Consider the following 24,508-nt stretch of genomic DNA (forward strand, 5'->3'; position numbering starts at 1 on the left):
GAAGAACCTCTCAGCCAGAAAGAAAATACCACCCATGAAAAAAAAAAAAGAAAAATAATTAGGAGGAAGTAAATACTGCAACATCTACTGTCATGGTAAGATTTTACACAGCTGTACTATGTCCTTCACAAACCCATGAATAGCAGCCTTGGCAAAACCTGCCCTAGCTCTGAAAATGGCATTCAGTTTGTAATATTTAGTGACTAAGACAGTGATAGAATTGGTGTCCAAACCCTTGAAAAAAGCATACAAAGATGGCACTGCTCTAGTAGATTGAGGCCTAACAGAAGCAGACATTTGCTTGTCATGAAATGAATAACAAAAACAAAATGAATAACAAAAGGAAATGCCCTTGGAAATCCAGGAAGAGATGGCTTGCTTAATGTTCTGTTATGAAAGGAAAAACAAACTTTGTCAGACTTAAAGGCCTTTGTTTTGTTTAAATAACATCTGAGCTATCTATGCAAGTCCAAGGAATGAGAAACCTTCTCACGAGCAGACTGTGCAGAAGGGAAAAAAGGAAGGAAGCTGGAAAGACTGATTAAAGGACAGCTCATTAACCACCTTGTGCAAAAAAGGAGGATTTGAATGGAGAGACACCTTGTCTCTATGAAACAAATGAAGGACTACCATTAATGCCTGGAGTTCAGACACCCATCTGGTGGAGGTTAAATCAGCCAGTAGAACAATCTTTCAGGCACAATGTTGTAAAATAGTAGTAGTGGCAGGCTGAAAAGGAGCCTGTGTCAGTTCTTCAAGGACAAAACTAAGATCCAATGGGGGGAGCAGGTTTTCTTTGGGGGTTTATATGCAGGGCACCTTTTAGAAATTGTTCAACCTCAAATCTAGAGGCCAGAGGAGGAAGATTCAGTGGCAGACAGTCAGATATTGCTGACAGGAGAGCTTTTAATGAAGAATATGCTGAGCAGGCACAGGTAGGAAAGAACCAAGGAAACCCTCACTGAAAAGGGATCCTGCTGAAGCTAAAGACACCAGACAGAAAATCTGCTCCATTTGGACATGCATGTTTTTCTGGTAGTGGGTTTTCTGGACTACTGCAGGACCCTAAGCATGTACTCAGAAAATTGATGTCATAATGGAATGAAAAACCTATCACCCAAAAAGTGTCAGTTGAAGAGTGGAAAGATGATGGCGAAATCATTTGTTCCGTGTAAGAAGGTACATGGAATGAGTTAACTTGTGATGACCATACCTGGCCAGATGGAGTAAGAGGAGGAACCAGTGCTGTCTCAGTCAAAAAGGAGTCGCCAACAAGATTTTTGGATCGCCCTTCTTGATCTTGTGAAGGTAGTAGTAATGTAGGAAATTTCCCTCCAAGGGAGACATGTCATCCACTTTCCAAGCCACAGGACTTGGGACTCTAGCAGAACTGAAAGGGCAACCTGTTCAAAGAGGAGACAAAGAGGTTTACTTGAGGAACAGCCCACTATTGACCTATGTCCAGAAGCACATCTATGTGAAGCATCAATTTGTGAGGTCATGCCTTGGACCTGCTGAGAGATTGCACTCTGAAGGTATATAGACTGCCTGTAGGGTCACCTGCAGATTGATGGCTATTTCCCATGCTTGAAGGGCTAGTCTGCAAAGAAGGTAAGACATTGTGCCCTCTTGTTTGTTGATGTACTACATGACTGTGGAGTTGTCTGCATAAACAGTCAATGTACCTGACTCCCAGAGTGAGTGGAATGCTTGAAGAGCCAGAATGAGCACTCATTTCGTTCATGTTTATGTGATCTGTCCCCTGCTGAGGGGAACAATGCTCTGAATGTTTAGGGCATATGAAGCATTTCCTGACCCCCATCTCTGTGGCATCTGTGAAGAGTTCTTGGAATGGCTGAGTAGGCTGGAAAGTAACACCTGGATTGAAAGAGACCTGCTGAATCCACCAGTGAAATTCCAGTTTGAAAAAAAGGATCAGGGCAACTAGATTGTCTAGCAGGTGGCAATGTTAAAGCCACACCAATTTTAGATACCACTGAAACTAACTCGTATGAAGCCTGGTCCAGGGAAGCATGGAGATGATAGATGCCATAAGCCTGAGAGCCTTCAGAAACTCCCAGGACAGGGGAAGTGGTAAAATAAAATAATTCATGAGAGTCAAAACCTAGGCAGAAGAAAGAGAGGCTAGCATTGAAACAGTTTGGATCCTGCAGCCTAGAAAAAATGTGATCCTGAGATGGAGTCAGCACTGACATCTAAAGGTTGACAGTGAACCCCAGGCTGTGCAATAGAAGCTGTGTAAAATGAAGTTCCCACACTAGCTTGGTTTGGGATGGGGCCTGATGCAAGAAGTCATCCAGGCAGGGAAATCTCTGACAGCTCTTTAGTCTGCAAAATGCAACTACTGGAGCTAGGCATTTGGTGAACACCCTTGGGGCTGTTGAAAGCCCAAAAGGGAAAAGCAGAGAACTGAAAATGAGAGAGATGGAACAGAGAAATGCAAAATATTCCTGAATAGTGGGTGGATAGGAATATGAAGGTAGGTGCCCTTTAGGTTCAGGGAAACTAGAAAGGTCAGAGCAAACACAGTCTAGAGAGAAAGCATTCAGAAGTATAGCACTATGAGAAAAAAAAAAAGTGTTCAGAAAGGAAAGACCCAGGACAGGTCTCCAAGACCCTTCTTTTGTGAGGACCAGAAATATTCTGGAATAAAACCCTAGAACCATCTCAGTCCATGGACCCAGATAAATGGTACCCTGTTCTAACAGACACTGCAATACCCTTAAGAAAATGAGGAAGTTGGTCTGCAGGAGGTTGAAGGATACAAGAGAAGAAGAAAAGTTTTTTTCAGGCAATAAAGTAATCCTGACAGATAATCGACAGAACTCAAGAGTCTGCAGTGATCTTTTGCCAAATTGGCAAATTGAGAGAGAAAACCTGAGGGACCAGGGAACCTGGCTGAGAGGAAGGGAGGGCAGAAAGTCAGATGGCTGCCATCTTGTCAGGAAAGAGGTGCTTTTAGGGCCTAGGTGTTTGAGTAGGCTTATCAGAAAACATATGCCTAGGAGCCTCCTTACCCTCGGAAGACCATCTAGGCAATCTACATAAAAATGTAGTCTTGCTAGAATAGTTCCTCTGAAACTGGGGAATGGGAGAAACAAGATGTGCTTCACATTTTTCATGACCTTACCCTGATTCCTCAATGTCTTAAAGAGCTCGGTCACAGCGGTGCCAAACACATTTTGGTTATCCAGAGGAGCATTGAGAAGTTTTGCCTTAATATCATCTGGCAAGGCTTGAAGGTAAAGCCAGGAATAGCACCTCATCAGAGAGCCAGTTGCTGCAGTCCTAGAAGAGGCATCAACTGCATCATAGCTGCACTTTACTGCATCATAGCTGCACTTTACTGCATCATAGCTGCACTTTACTGCATCATAGCTGCACTTTACTGCATCATAGCTGCACTGTAGAGAGTGATGGGCAACTTGAGAAATGAAACCCAAAAAGGAAAGAGATGAGACCTTCCTCAGAGTAAGGCAGGTCAGAGAGAATCTTCACAATCTGAGAAACAAGAAATAAAATGCTTCTTGTTATATAGGCCTGGTAATTTATAGCTCTAAAGTATCAGAACTGTGTACTTTCACTAGTCCTCTCCAGAGATCTATTGTACTTGGAGGGAAAGTTTAAAAAAGAGCAATAGCCTAGAAGGTGCATCAGGAGACACAGAAATTACCACTGGATTAAAAGGGCATGTATACAAGGATTTACAGGCATTTGGCATCTTCTAGAACCAGTCAAGCTTTTTAGGAGCTGAAGGTTGGGAGTTGGTGCCAGAGAAGTAGCACAGAATGTATCCAGTACAGAAGCCAACACAGGAGACAAAACAGTTGGTTTAGGAGAGTCCATTTATAACAACTCATGATACCTTTTCTGGATGTCGGATACCTGAGAGCAGTCTCACGTGAAATGTTCCATCATACGCAGGACCTTGTTTTCAAAGAATAATCAGAACTTACAGATTCCTCCTCCTCTTACCCATAGTCTAAAGGAGAAGGTAACAGAAGTAGGCTAGAGTCAGCATCACAGTCAGAATTCTCATTCGAGGACTCGGGATCCCTTGCAATTTTTGGGGGTAGAGGACAAAGGGGGTGCAAGAACCAGAACCCTTGAAAATGGATTAAAGCCATAAGAGCATTGAACAAGCCTTGAATGAATAGGTTCATAGGTTAGTACTAAGCTAACTGCCCTTGCGAGCCATTTTAAGCCTAGCCAATTATCCCTTGTGAAACTCAAACCCTGCACCTTGTGTTTGTAAGGCAAACACCTTAACCATTAGGCCACCCTCCCTCTCCTGTCATTCTCTTTGTGGATCCCTGGTAGCTGACAGCATATGTTTAGACTTCTATTTTTTCTTTAAGGGGATGTCTGCCTGGACAATACATGAGGTTCAGGCCCCTATCGGGATTCGATCAAGGTACCCGGCAAATCTTCCTCGACAAAGATCTGAGGAATCACGTTAGGCCCCTTGTAGATAATCAGCCATGGTTTGCCCTCAATGTCTACAGCAGATGTTTGCGAGGCCTCAGAGGACAGCAGAGAAGCAGGCACTGTGCTGGACTCTGAGAAGGTGACAACAGAAGAAACCAATGACAATACCAGACTGTCCTTTGGATTCTCATTCACCTCAAAAGAGACATCCAGGGGAAGATTGACAACAGAAGGCTCAGGTTACATTTGTTGGTCTACTTGAGCAGTGACTGTACCCCAATGTGAGTGGGTTCTGCCACAGTACCTTGAGCAACAGTGAGATGTTGGTTCTCAAGTTGACAGCTAAGTAAAGTCTTGGGTATAAAATCCTGATTGATGAAACACAGCGAGTTGTGAGACACACCTAAGCAAAACAGACAGCTACTGGGGCGGTCTTTATGGAGAATCTGCCTCCCACATGGACATTTCCTTTTCATAGACAACATGTAGCCCACTGAAAAATAGAATAAAAAGAAAAACGAATCCCAGTGGGGTACTTATCTTGAAGATGTAGGCTTGGTACAACCAGCAAAACCAAATAAATCCACCAAATGGAAGCAGCAAAGAATAAGAATAGAGGCTGTTCGGAACTTTTTGAGTAACAACAGATCTCATTTCAACAACAACATTATTTCAACAATTTGTAGGTTTTTGGATATCATTTTATACAACATTTTTTTTTTCTTTTTGATGGAATTTACTACAGACAAAAAAGAGGTGTAGCTATGGGGTCACCGGCAGCCCCCGCTTATGCCAATACTGTTATGGTTTGGTGGGAACATCAATTTATTTCTTACTTAACCAACAAATATAACATTTCTTTTTACTCTCGCTTTGTAGATGACTTACTATTTATTATTGAAGGTAATCAACATACTGTTGATGCCTTCTTATTAGAGATCAATTCTTTGTCTTCATTTTTAAAATTTGTGATTGGTAATGTGGGGTTTAGTGTGAACTTTTTAGATGTCTCCCTATGGTGGGACATTCATGAAAAAAGGTTCCATAGTCGTGTATATCAGAAAAAAACTTTTTGTAATGGATACTTGCATTACCGTAGTGGACATCCTAAACATGTAATGAGAAACATTCCAAGGGGACAGTTTATTAGAGCCTGCCGTATGACTTCCAGGGATGAAGATTTATGGGTAAAATTTGATTTTATTATTTCTTTATTTCTGGACCGGGGGTACGGCAGAACTCTATTGACAGACACGGCTAGGGAAATTTACCAGAAGCGTAAATCACATTATCCATCCTTATTAAACATGACTTCAACTACTACCTTTGACACTATTAAAAAGGGAAATATTAATGACATCAATTGTGCTTTGAAGTGTTGTTTGGAAGTGAATTCCGACTCTCAACGTATTAAGAGCATGATTGAAAAAAATTGGAGGGTCATAAAAGGGAATTCTGACATGTTTGATATTTTGGGTGACAAACCATTTTTCACTCATAGAAATAATTACAATTTAAAGAGAATTTTGGAAAATCAAAACAGGGGCAACTTAAAGGTGCTTAGTGACAAAAAAGGTATGCACTGTTGTTACAATTGTAACATGTGCCGTTATATTTCTGTAGGTCCCTACATTTCGGTGTGTTCATCCAACAGGACTATTACAGTGCCTGGTTATGTAGATTGCTGTTCTCAAGGGGTTATTTACATCGCCCTATGCTCCACTTGTCTGGCATTTTATGTCGGCATGACGACTAGGCATCTTAAAACACGTATTAGGGAACACCTTTACAGTATTAAAAAAAGGGATGACACCAGTGCTCTTTTCAAGCACTCTTTAGTATGTCTTAATTTTAAAAAATTCTTGTTTTCTGTTTTAGAGGTTTGTAATAAAGACATGAGGGACGGTGATTATAAAAATCACTTGCAACAACGAGAAACTGACTGGCGGGTCAGATTAAAATCTGATTCCCCTCCTGGTTTGAACGATGTTATAAATGTAAAATGTTATTTAAAACATTGTGAATTACACATAAAAAAGAATAGTGACCTTTTATAGGTTCATAGATTAGTACTAGGCTAATTGCCCTCGTGGGCCATTTTAAGCCTAGCCAATTACCCCATATGAGAATCAAACCCTGCACCTTGTGTTTGCAAGGTAAACACCTTAACCATTCTGCCATCTTTTACTTTTACATTTTATGTAAATGAGTTTATGAAATGATTTTATGTGCCTAATTAATGGTCTTTTATTGTTTAATTGAATGATTAGCTTAATTTTTAAAGCATTTAAGTCATGTGGTTTTGTGTAATTTTTTATCATTCTGAAGAAGTCTATGACGAAAGCGGAGAATAAAATTTGGGATACGCTATTTTGTTTGCCACTTTATCTTGCTTATATCTTTGCTGCTTCCATTTGGTGGATTTATTTGGTTTTGGTTTTCTTGAGCACTTGTGTTGTTCTTGGTACAACCAGCAAGGTGAAGGGTGTTCAGACAGACATAATATAATGGCATTCAGACTGGCAGCAACAAAGTTCTGGGTTGGGAGTGTTCATACACCACCTTTATGCCCTACACTTGTGCAGGGAGTATACATCTAATGCACTATGCTTGTAGGTAATAAAGACTTAGTTATACTGGCCGGATGTTGAGATATCCTTGTCGGATGATCTCAGGGTGATGAATATTGTAAAAATGATATGGAAGAAATACATCTGACACCTGGCAAGAAGCAATTGTAACCTCTATTTTTATGAGTGACAAAGTAAATGATGTTGAGAATTACTATCCTATCAGTTAAACTTGTAACTTGCACAAGTATTTTGTAAGGGTTATTTAGGACATAAAACTTAATATAGCTGCTCATTTAGACAACAGACATGGTTTACACTATTGACTATCATCTGCAACTGATTTTTTGAAGTTTTACAGAAACATCACTCAAGCATATGACAGTGGAATTCTTGTTGATGATGTACATTTAGATCCAAGACCTTTGAACTTGTACTTTGCAAGACAACATTTATCACATTAGTAAATTCTAAAATTAACAAATTTGTATGCAAGTTGAAAACAGGCATTTGTACAGGAAGTATAGTTTGCAGTTAAACAATGTTTACTCTTCATTAAGATAATAAACAACAGGTGTTCCACGACGGACCCTTTTCTTATTTGATGATTGCATGCCAACCTTGCCATTATCATTACATGCATGGCTTTCATAATCTGAAGATAATACTAGGGTTGGTCAGTGGCTACTGTCCTTCCAGAAGAGATGAAAGTGCAGCTTTATCTTGAAAAGTTTCAATATCAAAAGATGGACATGCACTCCAGTTCTGTGGCATGGAGGTATAAAGCCCTGACTGTGATCCAGATGCGCCAAGCTCTTTTAGCAGGTCTGGTGTTAGAAGAGCGAGATGGCAGAGCAGGAAAGGTATGGCATCTGTCAGTGCACCTGCCCAGTTGGAGGGAGTAGTTGTCTCTTTACCTACATGGCTTGTAATACTGTGCTAAGGTAGCGACTTGTCATGACCACCAAATTAGGTGAGGGATGCCTTTATACGGAGCAAAGTATGAGTGTCTACATACCTTTAAAAGGGCATGGTGAGGGGAATGTGATTTGGAGCTCATAACATCATCACCAGTAAAAGGACTTTTGTGGGTGTGTGTGTGTGTGTGTGTGTGTACATATATATATATATATATATATATATATACACACACATATATATATATATATATATATATATATATATATATATATATGTATGGATCTCGTACTATTGAATTAAACCTCAAACAACCCAAACCACATCAGCCAAACACACTTTAGCAAAAGTGCTTTTCCCCGAAAAAGCACTTTCACTAAAGTGTGTTAAAAAAATCTAAAAAACACACAACTCACATTTACGCAGGGAGGGGCAAGCCTCCCTGCATCCCCACACCCCCCTTTCATTTATATCCTCACTCTGAGATGGCACTACAGTGGGGAAAAGGGAATATTCCCTTATCCCCACTGTGGTACGATCTCAACACTAGCCATCTCCCCACATTTTCACCCTTATTTAACCACACTTTCGCAAAAGTGTGCTTGGCTGTTTCACTTTCGGTGAAACGCCCGTTCGTTCAATATTACAGATTATATATATATATATATATATATATATATATATATATATATATATATATATATATATATATATATTAGACATGGCTTAAGATGATTATGGGGTCGTTCTATGTAGTGTCACAGCCTGGGGAAAAGTATAGTCTATGAAGAAACACAGAGGCCTCAGTCATATGCGTCAGAAGCAGACCTTTAGGCTGCCAGGGATAAGGGTAGTGTCTCTCTGACAGGGGAAGGAAGGAGTGGAAATGGACCTAACCACAAGGTTCTGATACCTGCCAAGATGATGTGCATGAGCAATCAATCCTCAATCCATCACACAAGTATTTCTGCAGGGAAGGACCCTGCTATCCTTACTAATCTATGTTAACCTTAACCTTGCCCAAGCAGAGATGATGTATCCCCCCATTGGGGATCTCTTCATTACTGTGAGAGCACACAAGAGATATAGCTCAGAGGAAGAAACCTTGACAGTCAGCATGGCAGAGTAAAAAAGGCATATGCTTGAAAACAAAGAGCCTGGGGCTGCACTTTGGTATATATAAATATATATATATATATATATATATATATATGGGTCCATGTTACATGGACGAAAAGCCACATAAACAAAGACCAGTTTGCTGAGACGAGATCACCGACAACGGAAATACCCGACAATGGTGAGTAGTGCAGAATGGGATGTATTCCCATTCCCACAATGTGGTCTGATCTCGGAGTTAGAATATTTAAGTAGGAAGGGTGCTTGCCCCCCTGCTATACAGGTATTTGTAATTGTGTTTTGATGTTTTACAGAGATGGAAATACGCTCTGTGCTGTTATATGTGGACTTACCTTTGTCAGGCATTTCCATTGTCGGCAATCTCATCTCAGAGAACTGGTCTTCATTTTATATATATATATATATATATATATATATATATATATATATATATATATAAATAAAACATTCAATAACCTCATTCTAATAATGAACTTTAATTTACCTCTGAATATGTAAGGGACTTTGGCATTATGGTGCATAGATGTATTCATATACAATACAGCTACTGTAAGAGTTACTTAACCATTAGGTATAGTTGTAGAAAAATCTTTTTTAGATGCCTTTTAGCACCGTTAACCCTTTGAAAACAGTGGTAGGAACTTATATAGAATATGAGGGGTATCATTTGTGTTTGTAGACCTTAATGAATAAAACTGGACTCTGTCTAGAAATCTTTTTTTTTTTCTTTCGGCTGTTCCCATTAGGGGTCGCCACAGCCGATCATCTGTTTCCATTTCTTGCTGTCCTCTGCATCTTCCTCTGTCACACAAACCACTTGCATGTCCTGTCTCACAATATTCATAAACCTCATCTTAAGCCTTCCTCTTTTCCTGTTACCTGGCAGCTCCATCCTTAGCATCCTTTTCCCAATATACCCAGAATCCCTCCTCAGCACATGTCCAAACCAACACAATCTCACCTCTCTGACTGTCTCCAAACCGTCCAACCTGAGCTTATGCTCTAATATACTGATTCCTAATCCTGTCCATCCTTGTCACATCCAGTGTAAATCTTAACATCTTAACTCTGCCACATCCAGCTCTGACTCCTACCTTTTTGTCAATGCCACTGTCTCCAACCAATATAACATACCTGGTCTCACTACCCTCTTATAGACCTTCTCTTTCACTCTTACTGGTCCTCGTCCATCAAAAATCACTCCTGACGATCTTCTCCACCCTGACTGTACTCTTATCTTCACCTCTCTTCCACACTCGCCATTACTCTGAACTGTTGATCCCAAGTATTTAAACTCATCCACCTTCGCCAACTTAGTCCCTGCATCCTCACCGTTCCTCTATCCTCCCTCTCATTCACACACATATATTCCGTCTTAGTCTTGCTGAACCTTCATTCCTCTCCTCTCTAGAGCATATCACCGCCTCTCCAGGGTCTCCTCAACCTGTTCTCTACTCTCACTACATATCACAATGTCATCTGTGCTTTTGGATTAAGCACTCGGGCTTCAGACCAGTTGTTTTAGATTAGGAAGGTTTGTGGCCTGCACTGTGGTGGCAGGACAGATAACTTACATCCTTCTAAGTTGGGAACTGCTGATTGAGGGCTCAGTGTCTGTTATTCTAAAAGTATATTAGTTCTGGTTTAAGCACTTGGGCTTCAGGCCAGTTATTTTACATTAAGAAGGTTCGTGGTCTGCACTCTTGTGGGAAGAGAGGCTGGACTCTACCCTTCCTAGATGGGAATTTCTGGTTAAAGGCTTATAGTGCCTGCATATTTGAACTGTTTCTTACTGAAATTGGTACACCTTGTTTGCTGTAGCATAGACTAGCTTTGTTTGTATGCTTGTTGTTTGTTTGCTTATTTCCCAGAAACGCTAATTCCACCTAAAACGCGGCTTTTCAGCATTTCTGCAGATCCCTAATGATAGCTGCATTGCTTACTGTACTTATTTCCTTGTTTCACTTGAAAGAAAGTTACTGTTTGTCATTTACGCATTTAAGTTACCTGTAACACATTGCATTTAAGTTACCTGGCACTTGCCCACTAAAGCAATTATATAAGTCAGCACTAAAAAATTAAAAGCACTACACCCTCACAAACTCCCCTTGAGTACCTTGTTCCCCATTAGCCCTTTTTTTCAATTATAAAGGAATTCCCAATACTATTCTAGCATGTCCAAACATCAGTTGTCAATCTCCTCTCTGGTCCAACTGGTGAATCTGGGAATCTTGAGGCAATGTTACAACTGCCTCATGTACACAGACAACCCTCTCCTCCTCCCAACAAATTCCAACACATGTGAGAGATGCAACCATATAGCCATACTGGAGGCTAAGCTCTCTCAACTCAGTACTGGCGTAACCAGTCAGGAGGAGAAGGAAACCACACTCACTAGAATTCCAGTCTCACATAGACCTACCACGACAGCAAACCAAACACATAAACACACAAAAACATACTCGGAGGCTCTAAATAAAAATCTGCCTAAGCAGCAGAGACCTCCAAAGCAGACACCCAAGCAACCGCTACCCCAAAACAAAACACGTACAACACATAGCTCATAAAGCCAGTGTGCCGAACAGTCACAGCCCTTAAGGCTAAACAACACACCTGATACACTTGTAATAGGTGAATATCGTCAGGCACACTGAAGTCCCGCTCACCAGGCTGAACAAGGAGAAGGTCACGGTGAGCTGCCTGTCGGGCACTTGGATCTGCCACATAACACAAGCACTCGGGTCACTCCAAGGCAAGTACAAATATGACTCAGTCATTGTCCATGCTGGTGTGCATGACCTGAGACGTACCTCCCTGGACTACATGAAAAGAGACATAGAGGAGCTCTCTGAGCATGTAGCCCAGGCCGGTATGACCCTGACCTTGAGTAGCATCTTACCCTCACCAAGAATGATGCCACAATATGAAGACAAGATGATCAATTTCAACAATTGGCTTAAGTATTGGTGTCATTCAAATGGGATCCAATGCCTGTCAGCCTGGGATGACATGCTCGACAAGCCACGATGCTTCGCTAGGGACGGCTTGCATCTGTCACCCCTGGGCTTTTGGATATTGGCAAAGGCTCTTGCTACCCCCATAGTGCCTTTTTTAGGCAAGGCTCAAAAGACAAACCCACCTCCATAGGTATCACAAAGGATAAGAAACTAAGAGTAATGCTACTCAACGCCAGAAGTCTAAACCTCACGATGCACGCACTCGAAGCTCTCCTTAGCATGGAGAACATCGATATCTGTGCAGTAACAGAAACCTGGTTCAAGGCTCCCGAGAGCACCCCAGCACTACCAGGTTATACCTCATACCATGCTTTTTGGCTCCAAAACTTGGACCAAACCACAAAAGGAGGGGGAGTATCAATATTCGTCAGATACCCACACCTCCAGGTTGGTGGCACAGCACAAAGCATCAGAGACTATCCATGTGCAACTAACAGTGGGTAAAACTGCCTTCCAGTTTATAGCCTGCTACAGACCATCCTCCCAAACCCAGGAACCCCACTCAGCCTTCCTGAGAACACTGGAAAATATGAAGGTCTCTCCAAACACCATTATACTGGGCGACTTCAACTACCCAAACATAGACTGGGAGCATTACTCTAGCTCCAACACCCTAGCCCAAAGGTTCCTAGAATTTATAAACTCAAATGCTATGGAACAACTTGTTACCACTCCCACAAGAGGGGAAAACATACTGGACCTGATCCATCATCAACATGGGGACTCAATGCTCCAGACCAGAAGTGTATCCCTCATTGGTAAAATCAGACCATCAACTAATCTCACTGGATATTCACATCCTGACTCCACCCCCTGCCCTGAAAACCACAGTGAAAAACTTCTCTAATGCAAATTTCACACTCCTCAAAACCGAGGTGGAATCCTTCAAAGCCCCTGGGCCTGTGGAAAATACGTCCCAGACCGCAGAATCCTTTATAAACGCATTCTATGAACACCTTCAGGAATGCATGGATCATGCAATCCCAAACAAAACCAAGTCCCAATCCTCCAAAGGCAGACGTCCTGTCTGGTGGACCAGCCTGACTAGCTTGGTCTGCAAAGCTATGGAAAGGATCATCATGGACCTCATAAATAAAGATATTGGGGACCTACAGACACTGGATCCTACCCAGTTTGGCTTTGTTAAGGGCAGATCCTGCCTCTTAAACCTGGTTGATTTTTTTGAAACAGTCACTAAGGCCATTGACGAGGGGGAGGTGGTCCACACAGCCTACCTGGACCTCGCAAAAGCCTTCGATACAATACCCCACTCAGGCATTTTAGATAAGCTCACCAGCTTAAATATAAACCCCTATTGTCACTAGATGGGTTGCAAACTGGCTCAAGGACAGAACCCACATGGTTAGAATTGCTGGAGCCATGTCAGACTCCAAACCAGTTACAAGTGGCGTCCCACAAGGCTCAGTCCTGGGACCTCTCTTGTTCGGTATATATTTCTCTGAGGTACAGGCCAACACGGAAGGACTGTGGCTGACCAAGTTTGCAGATGACTGCAAACTGGGTGCCATAATCGACACTCCAGCCGACACAAGCATCCTCCAAAAGTGCCTCATAGAAACAGACAACTGGTGCCAGAGCCATGGCCTCAAGCTAAACGCCAAAAAGTGTATAGTCATCCCCTTTGGCAAAAACAAAGTGCCCACAAATTACCACATAGGTGGTAATCCATTAAGTACAGAAGACATAATTAGGGACCTGTGGACCCAAGTTGATAGCAATCTCTCATTTGACAATCACGTGGCCAAAGTGGTTAGAAAAACATTTTATACATCTCACCTAATCATGAAGGGATTCACATCTAGATCAAGGGAGGTCATTGTGCCTCTTTACTCATCCATCATCAGGCCCATAATTGAGTACAATGCCCCTTTTGGGATGTACCTTACCAGACACCTGCAGCAACTGGAAAGACCCCAAAAGTACCTCACCAAGAGGATCAAAGGGCTCAAACAGATGCCATATGCTGCCCGGTTAAAGAAACTCCAGCTCTACTCAGTGGCATACCGCCTGCTCAGAGGCGATCTGTGCCTGATGTATAAAGCCATGTCCAACCCGGAATTAATGGACATGCTGCACCTCAGAAAATCCAAATCCCATCGAGCTATGTGCTCAAGAGACTTGAACCTCGGCACTGAAATAAATAGGACATGCTGGAGGGACAGATTCATAACCCAGAGGCTCCCTTCACTCTGGAATAAAATCCCAGTCCAGGTTAGGCAGAGTCCCTCATTAACTCTCTTCAAGAGGAATCCTGATGAGTGGATGGGAGATCGTAGGTTTACCCCGGGTATCACTTCTGTGTCACTGTTAGACAGAGGCACAGTATACTAACCTCGAAAAAGGACATAGCAAAATTATTTTAAAATGGGTGGCGAAAGCCAAACACACTCTGGCTAGGCTTATAAATGCCCTAGGGCAGATAGCCTAGTATGAACCTATGAACCTATCTGCAAACATCATAGCCCATGGGGACTCCTGTCTGATCATGTCTGTCAACCTGTCCATCACCTCTGCAAATAAGAAAGGGCTCAGAGCTGATCCTTCATGTGATCCCACCTCCACCTTAAACGCATCTGTCACTCCCACTGCAGACCTCACTGCTGTCACACTACCCTTGTACATATCCTGTACGACTCTTACATACTTCTCTGCCCCTCTCAACTTCCTCATACAATACCACAACTCATCTCTAGGCACCCTGTCATATGCTTTCTCTAAGTCCACAATGCAACTCCGTCTGACCTTCTCTGTACTTCTCCATCAACAGTCTCAGAGCAAACATCGCATCTGTAGTGCTCTTTCCCGGCATGAAACCATACTGCTGATCACTAATCATCACCTCCCTTCTTAACCTAGCTTCCACTACTCTTTCCTATAACTTCATTCTGTGACTGATCAGTTGTATCCCTCTGTAGTTACTACACCTCTGCACATCACCCTTATCAGTACCAAACACTTTTTCTCCACTCCCCAGGCATTCTCTCACTGTCTAAGATTTCATTAAATAATCTGGTTATAAATTCCACTGCCATTTCTCCTAAACACCTCCAAGCTTCCACAGGTATGTCATCTGGGCCAAAAGCCTGTCCATTCTTCATCCTCTTCATAGCTGTCCTTACTTCCTCCTTGCTAATCCATTGCACTTCCTGATTCACTATCCCCACATCATCCAACCTTCTCTCTCTCTCTCATTCCTGAAAGAATGGCAGAATTATTATATGGCTTATGGAGACAGATTAAACAAATTATTTACACACTGCGTATAGATAGTTGTGTGGAACATGATTATAGTCTTCATTTATTTTATAATAATTTAGTCAGCCAGCACAATGACTATTTAAGCTCTTTACAGGGCAATGTCAGCATTTTCCTTATGGAGTTTTACTTTGCAATGAAACCCATCATCAAATAAAACTTTCAATGTGTTGTACTGTGCAAGTCAGTGGAGCACTTTTTGGGGTGTTCCCTTTTTCTCTGCGGCAGTGAAACCATGAAGTTGGCATGTATACTTTACAGGTATTAAGGACATAGCCCCCCCCCCCCCCCCCAATGGGATTTTAATGTTTTCTGACTCACTGGTCTGGATGTTCATCTTTGTAAAATAGTGAGTCAAAGGAGCTTGTAGGGATAACTTGTAGGAAAACCATGGATATTTTGTTCTTAAACAACCCATATTATACTCAAAATAACTTTTATCAAACTACAAGTACAACAGAATACAAACCACAAAAGAAATAATTTTAGCATCATAACCTCTAGATTTTGGAATTCACTTTTGAGTATGACAGGTTAACAGAATATGGACTGAAGATGGAATTTATTATCCCCATATTATATTATTAATTAGATTTAGACATGAATATCTTCAAGGTCTTGGGTTCACTGTTGTATACAAATTGTCAGCACTGAAAACTACTTTAATTCTATGAAAACTACTTCAGTAACAGTTGGGCACTTTGTCAAGGAATCTTGAAGAGAGAAGTCCTTAATGTTGGTTTTAGTTTAGGGGGATACAGGCAGCACTGTTGGGGGTACAGAAGGAGTTTGCCTGTCAACACTAGAGTGTTTTCCTTTGCAGTTTTGATGAAAGCAGTTTGGATCTCAGGTTTTAAACAATCTGTTTTACATTTCATCTGCATGAATTTGGTGCTGTTTACAGACATGACTTTCATTATTCTGAAATGTATCTGTACAAATTCCATTTTTTAGAGTCTATCCTCTATCCAGTGACACCGCTGTCCTGCATCTACCTGATGATAGCTGTTTCTTCAATTTCTTTAGGGCTTTTACAGTTTTTATAATGCTCTGTCAGTATAATCTCTTATAAAGAGTTATGATATCAGAAAGATGACACCGTTACATGGATACACTTCTTTATGTTAGTGAAGAGTACCTTTCGGTCATACTTTCAGATAAGAAGGAAACAAAACTGATTTATATCATGTATGCTAAGCAATAGAAATCCGATTCAGTCATAGTTAACTAGGTTATGAACATTAAAATTAACAGAACACTATAGTGCTTTGTACTATCTTTACAGACACTTTTACTGTTAAGTGATTTTAAGAGAATAATTAAACATGTAAGTTCCCACATCTGCTGATACAACAATCTAATCCGTAGTATTATTAGCATATTTAATACTGCTTTTGTGACAAATTCTTGAGGTGCTTCTCTATCCAGGTTGTACAAATTCATTATCCTTAGCTAAGATACTGAATAAAGGTCAGAGAATGCATCGGCCAACAGGCTCATTTTCAGTTATAGCATGCATTTCTTGCTCGTGTATTCCCTTAATTCTACTCGGTTATTGATCACATCTAAAGACTCGGTGGTGTCTCAGTGGTCTCTCTTCATGTTCTCATTGTACCACATGTGTTTTACTTTGGCTTCCTGCCTGCCATGCAAACCTGTTTTCTCATTTATTGGTTTATATGCCTCATCTTCAAACGGGAAAACGGTACTGGGAAGTGGAAGACAGAAAAACACATGCTTCAGCAGAAGCCTTGTAAATCTGCAAACACTTAAAAAGGTCCATCATAAATAAGGGGAGAAAGAGAGGGATATGATGAAATTCATTTAAACGTATCTAAGAATGCAAAGTCCAACATAGCATATGCATTTAAAGACTGTATAAAAACATGAAGATACAAGTTAACATGAGGCTACAAGTTGAAGACTCAAGGTTGAAGACTCGAGCCTTCTGTGGTGGTAATATTTTCTACATGAAAACTCTGGGGAATCACTGCATCTTCCTACGATGAATGCGAGAACTAAGAAAAGTGCCTGTTATGAAGGATATGCAACCTTTCCACAATGCAGGAAAATTGGCCAAGCAGTCCTTATGAGGAAAATTATATGGAGAAAGAATCTGCTTTCTTATACTATCATTACCTCTGGGTTCCCTTAAGCTTCCCCTTTAGTCACATTGTACAACATGAAGGCTCCAGTTCACCTTCTATGCCTCTCAGCCCTCCATGTGCAAGAAAAAAAAAAAAAAGAGAACCAAAGCCAGGTTAGGTCATTAGAAATAAGTTGAAACAAGAAGCACAACTTCCAGAGCAGGCATGTAGGAACCAATAGAAAAATTATGATAAATCAGAAAAGCAAACTAGTATGAAATAATTTGCAAATATCTCTTTCAAGTCATCATGGAATATATATATATATATATATATATATATATATATATATATATATATATATATATATATATATATATATATATATATATATATGGTTCCCTATCAGAAGCCTGAAACACTATAAGCTTGAAAATCAAAATCCTGAAACCAAAAGCCTGAAAATACAAAATCCCGAAAACCCAAAATCCTGAAACTCAAAATCCTGAAAACACAAAATGGACATACTGACGTCATTGTGGCTTTGCTATTGTTAGCCCTGTGGTGTTAGGTCATGCGTTGGGTTCAGGTGAGTGTGCGGTTGGTTTTATGTTAGGGTAAGGGGCAGTTTAAGTGAGTTAGGGTTAGGGCGCAGGTTAGGCATGTATGCAATAGTGACAAATATTGGGGTTAGGGGTGGTTTAAGTGAGTTAGGGTTAGGGCGCGGGTCAGGTGAGTGTGCGATATTGACGGACCTTAGGGTTAGGGTCAGGGTCAGTTGGTAGATATTAATGTCTTTATAGTGACATATAAGCATTATTTGTGTTTTCGGGATTTTGAATTTTCAGGCTTTTGGTTTCAGGATTTTGATTTTCAAGCTTATAGTGTTTAAGGCTTCTGATAGGGAACCATATATATATATATATATATATATATATATATATATATATATACAGATTTCATCTAGAAAATTAAGGTTTCAGCACAGGGACTCAAGTTACTTGGTTAAAAATGGATCTTTAATAATGCTTTTAGATCTTTAAAGTCATACATACATTTACTTGCTACTTATTCATCAGATGGGTAGGCTGAACCACTGACCAGGTTCAGCACCGAATTCAGGCTCAGTGAGCAGCATTAAACATAAAATTTAACACAATACAATAAAATAGAATAATAAGCATAGAAAGAAATGCATAATTAAGAAACTGTAAGTCAAAACATACAATGTCTACCTACTAGTACATTGTCAAACAAGAGTTACATAAGTACAAACACACTGGCAAAAAAAATGCATTACAAGCAAGAGTTATGTACATATGTACACCAGAACATCAGGTAATATTTAGAGCAACATCTGATGATTCTAATACAAGGACATTAATATCTGCAGTGCTGACCCCTTCTATTCTTATCTGTTGTTAACCATTGTCAATGCAGAAGATGCACTGGTCCGCCTAAGACGGCCTTTCATAGCATGTTTAAAGGCCTCAAGTATATCTTAGGTTTTTACTTATGTGGGAAAGTGGCTTAAAATGTCAAGACCTAGTATAGGAAGTGTGTGTTCAGCTACAACAGTCTTGAAGTGTGGAAGGTGAGGCTCAGTTTGACCGAGCTGGTCTGAGTTTGGCAACCTTAGCAAGAGATCTGTAGTGAATCTGAAATAAATCCAAGGCATCCACTGTGTTCAATAAAACATAAGTATATTCTAAGCTTGCTTTGCACTTTTTTTGAACTTCATCTTGACTAATTGCTGCTTCATTTCTTGCTGTTCTACTGCTGTGACTTTTTTCTGCACTTTGAATTTCTAGTACTTTATAGCACAGACTAGATTCAGACTTGCTGAATTTAGGCTGTTTAATATTTATTGAGCACTAAAACCAACAGTTTGCTTTGGAGAAATATTTATTTTATCATGAAATGTTTCACTGCAACAGCTGTGCATTTTTTTCTTTCCTTTATCTGAAAAGGTAAGCATGGTATTTTTCATTTGCAGCAGATGTGATGTGATAACACCTGTACCACTCTACAAAATAATTTCAAGGTGAGTAATTTTACTGTTAAAGAACTTTAAAAGTTACATTCTGAAATTGCCACACACAGTATTCATAGTGTCCCAGTGACGAGCAGTGTTAACATGTGATCTTGATGTTCAACATTCTGACATTGACCTAATAGTGCTGCAGGACCTATAGACTTAGATATTCTACCCTAGGATCTCATCAAAAGTCCACATCAAACTGCCTTCTTAGGGGAACCTACAATGTGTCTGCCTTACTCATCCAAGGAACTTGCATGTATAACTTCTTCTTCTTTTGGCTTTTTCCTGGTTAGGGGTCGCCACAACGGATCACCTGTCCACTCATGATTGGCAGTAGAGTTTTACCGTGTCGAATTGCCAGCCCGGCGCCCAACCTTCCATAGAAGGCGCACATACTCACACACTCATGCCTAGGGCCAATTTAGAGTGTCCAATCCACCTACAGCATGTCTTTGGGTGTGGGAGGAAACCAGAGCACCCGGAGGAAACCCACGCGACCACAGGGAGGACATGCAGACTCCACACAGAAGGCACCCCAGCCGAGGATCAAATCGGAGAACCTCTTGCTGTGAGGCGAAACTTGCATGTATAACTATAGTACTAAAATGAGATTTCCCAACTTACTAACAATTCAGTGGTTAATCCTGAAATTGCAATGAAACTCATTGGTAACTTCCTGTCACCAGTATTTTGTGCCTCTGCCGGTTTTAAACTCTTAATCAGTGTTTGCTTTCCATGAACTTTCCCATAAACATGGCGTGTGTATATATATATATATATATATATATATATATATATATATATATATATATACACACACACATATATATATATATATATATATGTACATACACACATATATATGTACATACAAACACATATGTACACACACACATATATACATGTACATATATAAATGCATACATATAATGTGTATATGACTCTATATACATTTTTTTGGGGGTGGAGAGGGTTTATCCCCAGCAAATAAATATCATCCATCTCCTCCCTCCTCCTTCAGCATAACTGTTTTAATGTTTTCAGTTTGTATTTTCCTTGTCTGGTTTTCTCCCCTCTCCTAACTTATAAAAGCCAGAACAGGATGGCCATATAAGGACACTTTCATAATGAAAATAGCTAGCCAGAAGCACTGAACCATAGACGGTGCAAGTTCTTGTGCAAAACTCTCAAGAGACTAACCCATCTCTGAGCTCACTGCTAGAAGAAAAAATATACATGAAAGCATCTGTGAGCTTACAAACATGTGCAGTGTATGTATAGTACTGGAGATGGTTTCACATGTATGTATGCACATATGTAGGTCTGTTACCGGGGTGCTGCATTAATCATAATAAATCCTTTGCAAGCACAGGCCGCATGAAAAAATTCACAAAAAATAAATAAAGCAGAACTGATTCACAAAATAATGAAAACAGAGCATACACTGAATGCACAAAGTGCAATAGAAAACTGAAGCAGTGAACAGTTATTAACAGAGGAGAAAAACCAGAGGAGAAAAACAAATCTGAATTAATTTTAATATTAAGTATGTGAGGGAAGCAGCAAGTAAGAAGATGGTTAAAGTAGAAGTGATGAAGGTGAGGTATGCTATAGGTGATGTGTACAATTGAAAAGCACTTCCAGTGAGAGTTTATGGAGGTGTCTTCATCTGTTATCTGAAAGTGGGGAAGGAGATTTCTTTTAGGTAAGGGGTGTATTTACCAGAGTTTTGGTGCAACAATGGTGGCATTGTTTATACAATGCAGTTTGGTTTGGAGTCTGGATTGATGGAGTCAATTAGATATTCCAGAGGTTTGGGGGGCTGATTTTATTATGGAGTTTAGCAGTAAGAGAAAGGAAGACACCTGGTTGAAGCAGTTTGAAAAGAAGAGACCCTATCAGTAGCTCCACTCGGTAGGTGATGGGGAGTCATCTGGATTTGGAGACGGTGGTGCAGTGGCATTCCAGGGAGAAGGGGTTGGAGATAAATCTTTTTTCAGCAGGCTGTAGATCAGATGGGCGTTTTTGGGGCCTTTGCTATGATGGGGAGCCCATATTTGATCCAAGTTAAATGTACTTTTATGCCTATTGCAACTCTTGCATATCTATGGACAAACATAAGTATTTAGAGTACATGATTGTTTGAGTACCATTTTGATCTATGATGCTGAGATTTTTTTAGAAGTAATTTTTCATCTTTTCTGAGATTCCAAATATCATGCTTTTTGTTGTGTAGAAGTTTAGGAGCAGCGTATGGGTGTTTCACAGAGAATAAAGGAAGTGCAGGTCAGAGAGCAGCTTGGTTTGAATATGAAGGATTGGATCGAAGGATAACCATGTAATCATCATGACAACTGAAAGGAGGAAAATTAGGGAGATCAGAGGGTAGTTTGTTTATAAAGACTAAAAGGAGCAGTGAGGTGAGTGTGGAGCCTTTGAGCACTTTGGTAAGGAGTGCTGGAGGTGATGGGGATAAGCCAGTTTTGACATTGAAATACGTATTTAAGTCATGGATTCAGGTGACAATAAACATTGACTTCTTTGAGGTAGTGAAGGAGGTAGTCATCAATACAATCAAAAGTTTTAAGGTCCATGAAGAGCATTTATGACAGATTTATTTTATCCATGTTGAATAGGATCTCATCTGTAAGTGACCACAGTGCTATCTTTGTGCTCCAGCAAGCCCAAAATCCATGCGGTTTAAGGAAGATGAGTTAGCACTGTCCGTAGAGTTGGTACTGTCCAAAGAGTTGGTACTGTTCACAGAGTTGGTTGTTTAGTGTTTCAAGCACTTTTGCAAGTGTAAGGAGGATGGAGACAAGGCATAAGTGAGAGGCATTCTACAGTGGAGTCTGTTTGGGACGGAATTTGGAAAGAGCAGTTTCCATATCTGGCATTGTGTTTTGCATTAAGTGAAAGTTATAAATGTGGATAAGGGGATGAGGGGCTGGGTGAGTGGCAAGGATAAATAGAGATTTTTACACAGGGGAGGTGGCTGAATTCCTTGAGAAAGTCTGAGACTGAAAATTGCCCTTGAGATACTTGGATGGTGATATGGGAAGAGGTAGGCTCTATTGATTTTTAGTATGTAAGATTTAATTAATTTCAGAATGTTTGAATTAGTCTAGCAGAGCCAGTTGTTTGTGTTTGAACTAATTGGCTTTGTGGCCTATGCATGGCTTACTTAGCTAGGTTACGCAGAGAAGTAAATCAGTACAATTTTCTGGTGAGGTATTTTGTTTCCATGAAGACAACACATTGTTCAAGTCCAGTGGTTTGCTATTTTTCTGTTATATTTGAATAGGCTGTGTGAGAATCAGAAGAATTTGTCTTGAAGATGAAGTAGGACATGTGTAAAAGGTTTGGAAGTTAAGCTGATGTTCTATGAGCAGCGGGACACCAGTTAATACTTGCCAAGTGGTTTTGACGTGGTCAGGACTGGCAGTAGAGAACAGACTGTTCTCTGTTCAGTTTATACAAAATCCAATGTACGAGAATGTAGTGAGTAGTCATTTGCAGGTCTGAGAACCTCTAAAACCAGTGACACCTTTTATTGACATACATTTTGCATTTACGCAACATGGGCTACAAATGTCACTCATATATGCATCATTAAACGTGTGCACCCTGATTACTGTATATTTGCATTTGTTTTTCATTTACAAACCCGTTTTTATCTCATGAGACTGTTGCTCTTTAGTCATACTAAATGCATTAGATACCTTAATCATATCACCACCAGGCAGCTGTAGAAAAATAACTTTACTGTTTTCAAGCAAACCCTAAGCAATGCTGTAAAGATTAAATGTTTGCTTTTACTCCTTCCAGCAGTATATGTTGAAGACCTGAGCACATGATGAATCTGTAATTTCAGTTTCTCAGAAGTTATGAAGTGCAAAGTCCTATAGTGTTCATTGTACTAACAAAATGCAACGTTCATCTGAAATTAGATCTAGCTGAAGTAAATTGGACTGATGTGCTTAATTCATTGTTGACAAATTTAATTTGCTGAAGTGAACACATATATCATTTGAAGACTTGACAAAAATATAGAACAGTTTTTGTAGTTTCCAAAACTAGTGGTTTTATAAGAAACACGAGCTGCTGTATCTTGATATTTAAAACAAATTACAAACTTTCTCTCTGTCCATTTGTGTCAATGAAAAGTTTTGATTCATTAATCATCCAGTATCAAGAAGTGCAGCTCAAATGACTAAAAACACAGAAATTGTCATTCTGCAGTGCCTGCCTGCACCCTCCACATATTTGAATGTGTGCATATAGTTTTTATATATATATATATATATATATATATATATATATATATATATATATATATATATTTATATGTGTGTGTGTGCGTGTGTGTGTGTGTGTGTGTGTGTGTGTGTGTGTGTGTGTGTGTGTGTGTATGTATGTGTATATGGGTTGCATTGGTTTGGTTGACAGGGAGTTTGGTCAACATCTGTTTAGTCAACTGCATTTGGTCAACTATATAGATAGTTGACAGGTATGCGAGATAGACATTCCCTGCATTAGGGAATATTCACTTTCTATGGGGATTGTAGTGTGTTGTAGTCAGCATATATATTTAGCTGGACAAGGGCTTGCCACACTGCAAAAACACAATGTTTTAAAGTTTCATGCTTGGAAGTTCTTCCTCAGCGCATGTGTACAAGGAAGTCAAGATTTCGTTTTTGGACGCAGAGTGGTTTACCTTCAGGATGTTGACATTTGCATAAGTTGGCCAACTGAAGGTAGATCATGCATGTGTGTTTAATATATATATATATATATATATATATATATATATATATATGGATCCCATCCTCATCACTGAAATTACAGTTATCTGAAACTCAGTTAACAGAGACCAGTTTGCCAAAACTACACTACTCTGAAATGGCAACCACACCAAATCTTCTATTTTTCTCAAATTTTTGAAGGTGGCCAAGCCACCCTGCACCCCTTACACCCTTTGCAAATTATATATACCAACTCCAAGATCAC

This window comes from Protopterus annectens, chromosome 7.part0, assembly GCF_019279795.1.
Source record: "Protopterus annectens isolate FY-2018-M chromosome 7.part0, PAN1.0, whole genome shotgun sequence".
Lineage (NCBI taxonomy): Eukaryota > Metazoa > Chordata > Ceratodontiformes > Protopteridae > Protopterus > Protopterus annectens.